Consider the following 9,661-nt stretch of genomic DNA (forward strand, 5'->3'; position numbering starts at 1 on the left):
TAAGTATTACAAGACACGTGACAGAAAACACACTGCCAGAACGCCCCCTAATGTTCTGTCAGAGAATGTCCAAGCAGAAGTCCTGTCGGTAGGTGGGGTTTTGTTGCTGTACTGATTGGTTTGTTTCATGTTTCTTCTCTTAACAGATCAGACCTAACTCATTTTGTAACTAAGGTAATAAACTGAATATGTTTGCAAAAATGCAATAAAAAGAAGTAAGTAGAAAAAAAAGAGAGATCAAGAGAACAGTACTGCTGAATCGCAGTCACATCATTGCACCAGGCATGATTTGTTTAAAAATAAATTCCTCAAGCCTTCTTCAGTCCACACAGACACATTTCAAAATGATAGAATGTTCAAGCTCAAACTTGACACTTAAACATCACCATGTAATATTATATCAGTATTCTGTTTTATATATAAAAAGCTATTAGCAGATGCCCTTATGTACAATTAGTGCTTTGCAGACCTCCATATATAGCTACAGATACAGAGTCAGAAGGTGAAAATTAAAACTCTGCTAACAAGATAACTACAATTAAATAAAATACTTTTACAAGAAGTAAAAAAAAGAAATCCAACATACAACCAAAATGTCCAGATGGTAGTGTGTGTAACAATGTCTAACAATTATTAAATGCCATATCACTGCTAAAATGAACTAGAAATCTTTTATGGAAATTAACAGATGAACTAAGCACCAAATAGGCAGCTTGAAAGTGTAACAATTTTGAACATGTACATAAACAAGTGACCTGCACTCTTTTTTTCTTTTTTTTAACACAACATTAACATTTTTGCATCCAAGGAACAGTCCTTAAACACAGAAGAGCTTGCTCTTTAGTGTTTGCACTTTGTTTGACAACTTATTGCCATCAAGCTCCAAGATCAACTTTTGAAGTGCTTCAAAAGTGTACCTCAATTCAGGAGGGTAGCTTAGATTTAGTCCATATATTAGTCCCATTAACATGGCTGCTGCATATGGGACACTGCAAAGGTTTTGAAGAACCTTATGTCCCTCCAACACCACTCCAACATCTCCTAGGCTATCTTCCATTTCTGCACCTTCATGCCGTGTGATATAAATCCCCATCACAGTCTCCTGGATCGCCTCCTGTGCAGTGGCATTGTCTGTATCCTAGAGTGGATATATTTAAAAAAAAAAACACATTACTCGTAGATTCCTGTTTATCAGCTTTAAAAAAAAGCATTTAGAATCCATTTTAAAAAGCATATACTCACAAAACAGTGACAGACCTGAAACAGTCTGGTAGGTTCTTCATTTAGGTAGGCACAAAGAGCTTTGATTACACACTCTCTCTTCACTTCGATGTCAGTCTAAAGATTTTCAAATAAGAACAAAGTGTTAAAATTCCAGGCTGTTGTGCTGGGGTAAGTTTGAGCTAAACTATGCAGAACATTGTCCATATACAGTAGTGTTATACATGAAACATCTGTCTGACTAGGACCCTTTTGGGACATGTGGACATGCAAAATGGGTTCAATTTGAACGTCTGACTAGGACACCTTATGGACGTCTGTGGACATGCAAAAGTGGTTCAATATCTGAACATCTGAATATGGACCCTCTTGGAAGTAGATATGCAATTCAATATTTGAACACAGAACATGTGACAGAAATTTCATTGTTTGGGTGAACTAACCCTTTAAACCTATGGTTTTGTTGAGCGTAGTTTTAACATACCTGTGTAGTGGGCACCAAGAGGTGTTTAATTTTTTGTCCAATTACTCCTCCTCTGTTTGCAAAGATCTTCATCAGCTTTCCAGAGTATCCATCCAGCTTGTAAAATAATGTTGATGCCAATGGAATTGTTGTAATTCTCTCAAATTCTGCACAAATCTACAAACACATGAAAAGTAATTTGTTACCAAAACACCCATATAGTCTAACAAACAAATTTCACTTAAAAACTTTCACTTACCTCTTCTGTTTTGAAAAGAGCAGGCCACCTGATTTTGAAGTCTGAAATAAGTGGTTCCTTGATCACCTCATGCCTCCTAATTGACAAAGTCTTGTCCATAAGCATTCTTACATTGTTCTCATTGTTCTTCTTTTTTACTTCAATCAGAAGTGTTTTTCTGACTTCCTCAAGAGTTTCTTCAGTTTCACCTTGTGGATGGGGAGGGCAGTAATTCACCTCAGCCTTGCGTGGTTTTTTACACGGTATGCAGGACTGGATATACCATCAGGCTTGTGCTTCACTGAATTGACGGTCACTTCTGTGCAACCAAGATTTCTCAATTTTGTTCTATAGTTGGCAAGTTTATATTTTAAACTGGCTTTCCATCCACTGTATCCAGTAACAGAACCTCTGTCTTTCAAGCATCTAAGATGGAACTTTTCAGTTTTGGGTCAGGACTGCGAAAAATGCCCTGAGTTTTGAAAGCTGCATTACCTTGTTCCAGTTTCAGCTCTGCATCATATGTGAAACGAGGTACCATGAAAACAACAGACCATGTGGAGGACTTCATGCTAGAGGATGACTCAGAAGAAAAACTCACAGAAGGTTCAGAGTTTGTTGAAGTAGACGGAGAAGAGCAAAGTATAAGTGCATCACAGGATGAGAGCGATTGAGCTGATGAGGAGCACGCACTTCCACTTTGAGATGCGTTCACATGTGGTATGGATAAGTCATTACAGTCACTTAATGCTGTCAGAAATACCACCTTTAAGGTACTTTTGTCTTGGATTGGAAGTGTTTGTCAAAGAAGTCATTGTCATGAAGTCATTGTCAAAGTCAGGGTTCATGAATTGCAATCTAAAATTTCCTTGGAGATTACACTGCTTTGCAATTTCCTTTGTTAAATCACCAACAGAAGCAGGCATGCCATCCTGAAGGATGACCTTCTGAGAGTTGTTTTCTCCAAGGATCATTTTTAGCCGGATTGAAGTAGTCATTGTGGTAATTCTGTATAAAAAATTGAGATAAATTTGTAGTAAGTTATCATTTAAAAGGCAACAAAATTAATGGTTCAAAGGAAACAGAGAAGCAGTTTTTTTTAATAATACATGTAAATACAGCCAGTCACCTTTTAGGCATGTACTTGTCTTTTTAAAGTCACCATACGCAATGGACCAACCATGTAGTCAGCCAAAGGATAATTGTCTGCTAAATCACGATGTTCAACAAAGAACATCTCTCTTGTTGGTGATGCACAAAGTTCAAAAGCCCTGAAGTATTCCCTGTACCAACCACACAATCGTTTCACTATGAAGCACAATTTCTTTTGAACTATACAAATCTGAACAACTTCTCCGAAGTCAGGGAGGCCACTTGTAGTTCCATGTGCCAGGATCATACCACTTCTGAAGTTCAAGCCATTGTTAGACACATTCTTAGCCAAATGGACCTCTGATACATTTGGGTATTTATCTTTGATCATCTGAGCAAATTCTGTATGCATAACATCAAGAGGAACCGTGTTCAGAAATTTTAATCTAGAGGTAGGATATGGATTCATCTGTGTGTACAGGGGAAACCACCAACTCAACAATATCCTTCAAGTCCATTAGCAGCTGCCACGCAGGCTCACCTTCAGGCACCACATGCCCAATCAGGAATGGAAGCAATCTGATCAAACTCCAATTTTCATGGCCATTCCCTCCTATTGTGTTACGCCGTGAAAATGTACAAGGAATTTCATGAGGCTTGTTCTTTTTGTCTTCCCACTTGTAGGGAAACTGGAGAATTGATTTATTGAGGATTTCTAAAGAAAAGTATTTCTTCGATATCAACAAAGCCAAGCAATGTGCAAGTTCTACAGGCACTACACCCTCAAAAATGTCATGTAGCACATCTGGTGGATAACCAGATAGCACATTGAAATGAGAGAGGTGCTTAGAAAAAACACATTCTCTTTTCACTCCACAACAGCTTGTGCCATTTTCCAGTGCATTATTTACATGATCTTTATGAAGATCTTTATCTCTGATGTTGAATGCACTGGACCAAACTTCTTTTGTCTGCACATCGGAACTCTTTCCCAGACAAAATCGACAAAAGAACTCTGCTGAAAAGCTTTCAACAAAGCCAGCAAGACCATGTGCTGCCAAGTTGTCTGCCACCACACAATAAACAGTACCTTTAAGAAAGGATCCAAGAAGATGAATGAATATGCCATCTTTTTCTAGAATTGAAAGGTCACGCAGAAGAGGATCAAGGACTTTCTCGTACCCATAGTGCTTCAAATCCACACTTTTGCACAGAAGAGCCAAATAAATTGAGGAAAGAGATGAATTGGAGCCTGGGGGTAAATTGCTCAAAATCCAGTACACAGCAAAAAGCTTGTGTTTCTTTCTGGACGTCCCAAGCGGGTTACACACCTCAAAATCATCTGCATATAAAGTCAAAGACACTGTTAAATCTTCCCCAGACAAGAAACTGTTTTCTTTGAAGTGTGTACCATCCTGAAACGACCTGTAATGGTTGGTGTCACAACTTGCTGGACTAGCTCTTAATCTATGGTTTTCAACAACTTTGTTAACAAGTTCCTGCTTAGCCAAAAGCAGCTGTAAAGATTTCAAAATTGGAACGTATTGAAAGGTGTTGGTCTGTTGTTCATCAAGAAAATATTCAATAGGTTCCACAACACTAAAGCGGTCTTTGTAAAAATGCTTGCATTTATAGGTTGTACTTAAGGAACCACCTCTACCTATTGCTGAGTGTAATGGGTTAGATGCAGAGATGGTAGTGGCTATTTCCTTTATGACCGATTCATCAGCAGGAAGATTGTATTTATCAAACACCTGTTGTACTGCAGCAACTGAGAGAGGCACTGACACAGAATTTAAAAGGTAATGTAGTTCTTCCAAAAAATCATCAATGGCTACAGAAGGAACATGTACAAGATGTTCCAGTTTTAATAACATTGCTGCTAAATTATGAACAACGACACCAGACAAGCCAGCAACCACTTCATTGCAGTCATCCTTCAAACAGGCATCACTGGTCTCACTACTGCCAATATCTTCAACCTTATCAGGCTCTTGTAATTGTCCAGAGATGGTAACTACAGCAGGCCTGAAATCCTCAAGTGAATGTGGGTTGTGTTTTCTGTGTCTGTGTGACTTAAAAGTTCCACAAACATTCGACTGGAAATTACAACCAGAAAACATGCAATGGACAGTTTCATTTCTCTTTAAATGACTATTTATGTGAATAAAGTAATCTCTTTCTAATGCGAGGTTCCTGCAGGCACACAAATGACAAGAGAAGGTGGACATTTGTCTGTCATTTTCTCCAGAGTTTGCAGCATGGTTTCTACTCAGATGAATACAGTAAGTAGAGCATTCCATGTCTTGAATGTACATGGACAGTCTGAATGTGCGCAAGGATACCTCTGACTATGACCATAATGTCTGTGCTGCAATCTGTGGTGGTTTAGTAATTTAGACCTTGCAGAAACTGCAAGTCCACAAATTTTACATTTCCACATTTCTGAAAGAGAAGAAATACATTTCAGACCTAGTAGGATTGTTTATGAGCAAGTACATTACTTGCCCGTGCAAGCAAGTAAGGTATGTTCATGAACAGATAAAGTAAGAGTTCATAGAGATATTTTGTTATGCCATTATGGTTGCTGTGCTGGAATTTAAGGAAGTACTGCGTTTATTAATGGGTAAGGCTTCAATAACATTTTCAGCTAGTCAGATTGAGAATTTTGTAATATAAACTGAATATATCTCTTTAACATACTGTAGTAGCAAATGTTGTATGAGCAGGGCTCTCTCTTTTTTAGTTATGAGAAAGAACCATATTCTTCTGCACAGTCACGCAGAGCAAAAGCACAACCAAAATAATGTTTTTCACAAAATTCATGCCCTAATGTTTTTTTACCAAATGTTTTTTTAATAAATCCTAAAAAGACAAAACAGTTCTTCACTTACCTTAAAATGCTGTTCTCAGTCAAAGTTGTGTTTCTTCATCAAAGAAAGTGACAAACTGCAAAAAACAGGAGGAAAAACATGTTGCCATAAAAAATATCAGATAAAATGTAAAAATATGCACACCTGCAAAGTGAATGTGGCATTATTTGTACTTGCTTCATAGTTTCATCCAATTTTAATGTGACTTACAGTTTAACTGAGAGACAAGGCTTAAGCTAGTAAAATGCATATGAGCGGTTTTAACTGAAAGCAACTCTACTGATAGCTATATCTTAAAATACGTCAATGCCATTGTTTTCTCTCAAGATGCACACCATCTTTTTTTCCCCTTCTAGTGTACATTTAGAAAAGCTGCAATGCCCTGATTGAAATAAGGCCTATACTCTTAACCCGAATTAGTTGACATTATTTTCGAGGAAACCCGTTGCACTAAACCATTTCAGTTTTTACACAGGATAAAACGAAACAAGTTAAGTTGTTTGAACATAGAATCTCAAGTCATGCGATAGACAAATCAAGTTTACATTAGTAGTCTTTACTGAAATTCATTAGTACACATTAATGTTTTTGAGCATGTTTTATAAAAAACTATCAAGTTAAACAAATTATTTTAAGTAGAAATAAATGTTATATTTAAGCAATGTCTTATAATTTAAATTATATTACTTAAATGAGATTTAATGAGAAATTAAACAATAACCTTTTTTATTTTTGACAAAAAACAGGTAACACTGTTCTCAAGTTCACAATGTTAACAATACAGTGTATAGAGGAAAATACATTCTTCAACAATAAAGCATTAAACTTGGAATCTTAGACAAGTGGAACTTAAGTGCATTAATTTAGTTAAATGTGCACAGACAATCTTGATGTAGGCAAGGAAATGGTACAGTTCTGCTGTAGCTTCCATGTTTTTCCATCACTTTCACTGTTAATGAACATCTGCTAATGACTACATCTTTTAAACAGTTTAAGTTGCTACTAACAAACAAAAAATAAAAGTTTCAAAAGAAACTTTAAGAAACACATTTTTGAACGGTTATTTTAATACACCTGCCATATGCTAGCGTTAGCAACAAACACGTGTACGCTTATATGTACCGACGAAAAAAAATCACCTCAGACATATGCTAGCGTTAGCAACAAGCACGTGTACATACATACACGCTCATATGAACCGACAAAAAAATCACCTCAGACATATGCTAGCTTTAGCAACAAGCACGTGTACATACATACACGCTTATATGAACCAACGAAAAAAATCACCTCAGACATATGCTAGCGTTAGCAACAAGCACATGTACATACATACACGCTCATATGAACCGACGAAAAAGTCACCTCAGACATATGCTAGCGTTAGCAACAAGCACATGTACATACATGCACGCTTATATGAACCGACGAAAAAAATCACCTCAGACATATGCTAGCGTTAGCAACAAGCACATGTACATACATACACGCTCATATGAACCGACGAAAAAAATCACCTCAGACATATGCTAGCGTTAGCAACAAGCACATGTACATACATACACGCTTATATGAACCGACAGAAAAAAAACTTATGCCAGTAAAATACAAACGTTGTAACTGGGAACATATAACACTGGCTAATGTTATTAAATGTGACCTGACAGAAATAGCTCATGTTACTGTGAACGGACAGAAAATGAGAAAAAAAAACTAGTACTTATTAACATTTAATAAACTTATTAACATTAAACTAACATCGGTTTTAGGGTAATCATTTATTGTCAGAAAGATCTCTATATATTAGACTATTTACACTTACCATTTCAAAGTGCTTTCCAAAAACCTTGTCTGACACCATTCACCACCTTCCCTCTTTCGCGCCGTCTTCATCCAATACGTTGGAAATCGTCACTTCCGGTTTGAATCGCGAAATTAAACGCTTTACGTTAGTTTAACGACTGATTATTAAGTATAGTGGAGCATGACACATTTTAAGTTAATTATACGCAATACAATAGTGTTTTGGTGGGGAATGAAATGTATGTGTGTTATATTAACAAAACATATTTGGGTAAAACAAACAGTGCTGCAAAACCATTTTTTTGAGTGTGCTGTCATTTTTATTCCTCTATTGTGAATACTGTAAAGTTCATTTTAAATTTTTCATCCTGTGTTACACTTCTTGTGTAGTAGAGGCTTTCTGGCAGTACAGTATAGTGTTAATTTCGTCACCTATTTTTAATTTAGTCTTAGTCTTAGTCTTGTGCCAAATGTCCTTGTTAGTTTTAGTCATATTTACTGTAGTCATTCACATATCTTTTTTGTTAGTCTTAGTTTTAGTCGACTAAAAGTCTCGTCATTTTAGTCTAGTTTTAGTCAAAAGAAAACTCAAGGTATCTTAGTCAAGTTTTAGTCGACTAAAATTCTTTTAATTTTAGGCCTCATTAAATGCAATAATATCAGGAACACAAGCCTAAGATCAAAACTGTAGATATATAAATAAATAAATAAATATATATGTGTATATATATATATATATATATATATATATATATATATATATATATATATATATATATATATATATATATTGCACACACCATTATTTATGATATTTGGAGCAATATTACATGTAATTGTTAAACTTGATTCCTTACATATACATTTGCTTTTAAGCCTAATTATTAATTTTGATTATGATGTGATTGTGACAGGGGCATGGGAAGAGGTTTCAGGTTGGGGGTGCTGAGTTTTTTTCTGTCACCACTTTTGAATAAGAAACAATATCAAGGCTATAAAACTTGCTTAAAACAGGATTCTAACCGTAGAGACGGAGCGCACTATTTTCTTTAGCGGAAACAATACATTCATTCATTCATTCATTCATCTTCTACCGCTTATCCGAACTACCTCGGGTCACGGGGAGCCTGTGCCTATCTCAGGCGTCATCGGGCATCAAGGCAGGATACACCCTGGACGGAGTGCCAACCCATCGCAGGGCACACACACTCTCATTCACTCACGCAATCACACACTACAGACAATTTTCCAGAGATGCCAATCAACCTACCATGCATGTCTTTGGACCAGGGGAGGAAACCGGAGTACCCGGAGGAAACCCGGGGTAGGAATCGAACCCCGACCCTGGAGGTGTGAGGCAAACGTGCTAACCACTAAGCCACCGTGCCCCCCTGGAAACAATACAATTGTTTTTAAATCAATAAACTCCTTTTTAAATCATCATTTTGAGTCAAATGATTGATTTATTTGGTAGGTAGCAATATAATAAGCGGGATCTGCTTCGCGGACCTGTAACTTGAGCAACAGCGAAGCCGTGAACTAGTTGTGAATATTTTAAAGGCGTAACAGCTGATGAAAAAGCAGAGACAATTGTAGACGAAAATGAAGAGATTTTATCTTCGTTTTTATTTTATACAAAACATTTTCGTCTCATCTTTTTTCGTCAACAATATTGCATGTTAATTTAGTCTTAGTCAGCGTTTTTGGACAGTGGTGTAGTCTTGTCATCGTCTCAGTCATGAAAAAAAAGGTTGTTGACGAACATATTTCGTCTCGTCTCGTCTGACGAAATTAACACTAGTACAGTAGTACAATGAAATGGGTTAATAAATATTATCATTAAAGTTAATACTAGAGAACTGTATTAAACTGGAGAATGGAAAAATAACTCACACAAAGGAAGATGCACATATACTGTACAGAATGCTAATCTTAAACACTATTGAGATATTGTACATATGAAGTTCACAC

Source organism: Tachysurus vachellii, chromosome 4 (genome assembly GCF_030014155.1).
Source record: "Tachysurus vachellii isolate PV-2020 chromosome 4, HZAU_Pvac_v1, whole genome shotgun sequence".
Lineage (NCBI taxonomy): Eukaryota > Metazoa > Chordata > Actinopteri > Siluriformes > Bagridae > Tachysurus > Tachysurus vachellii.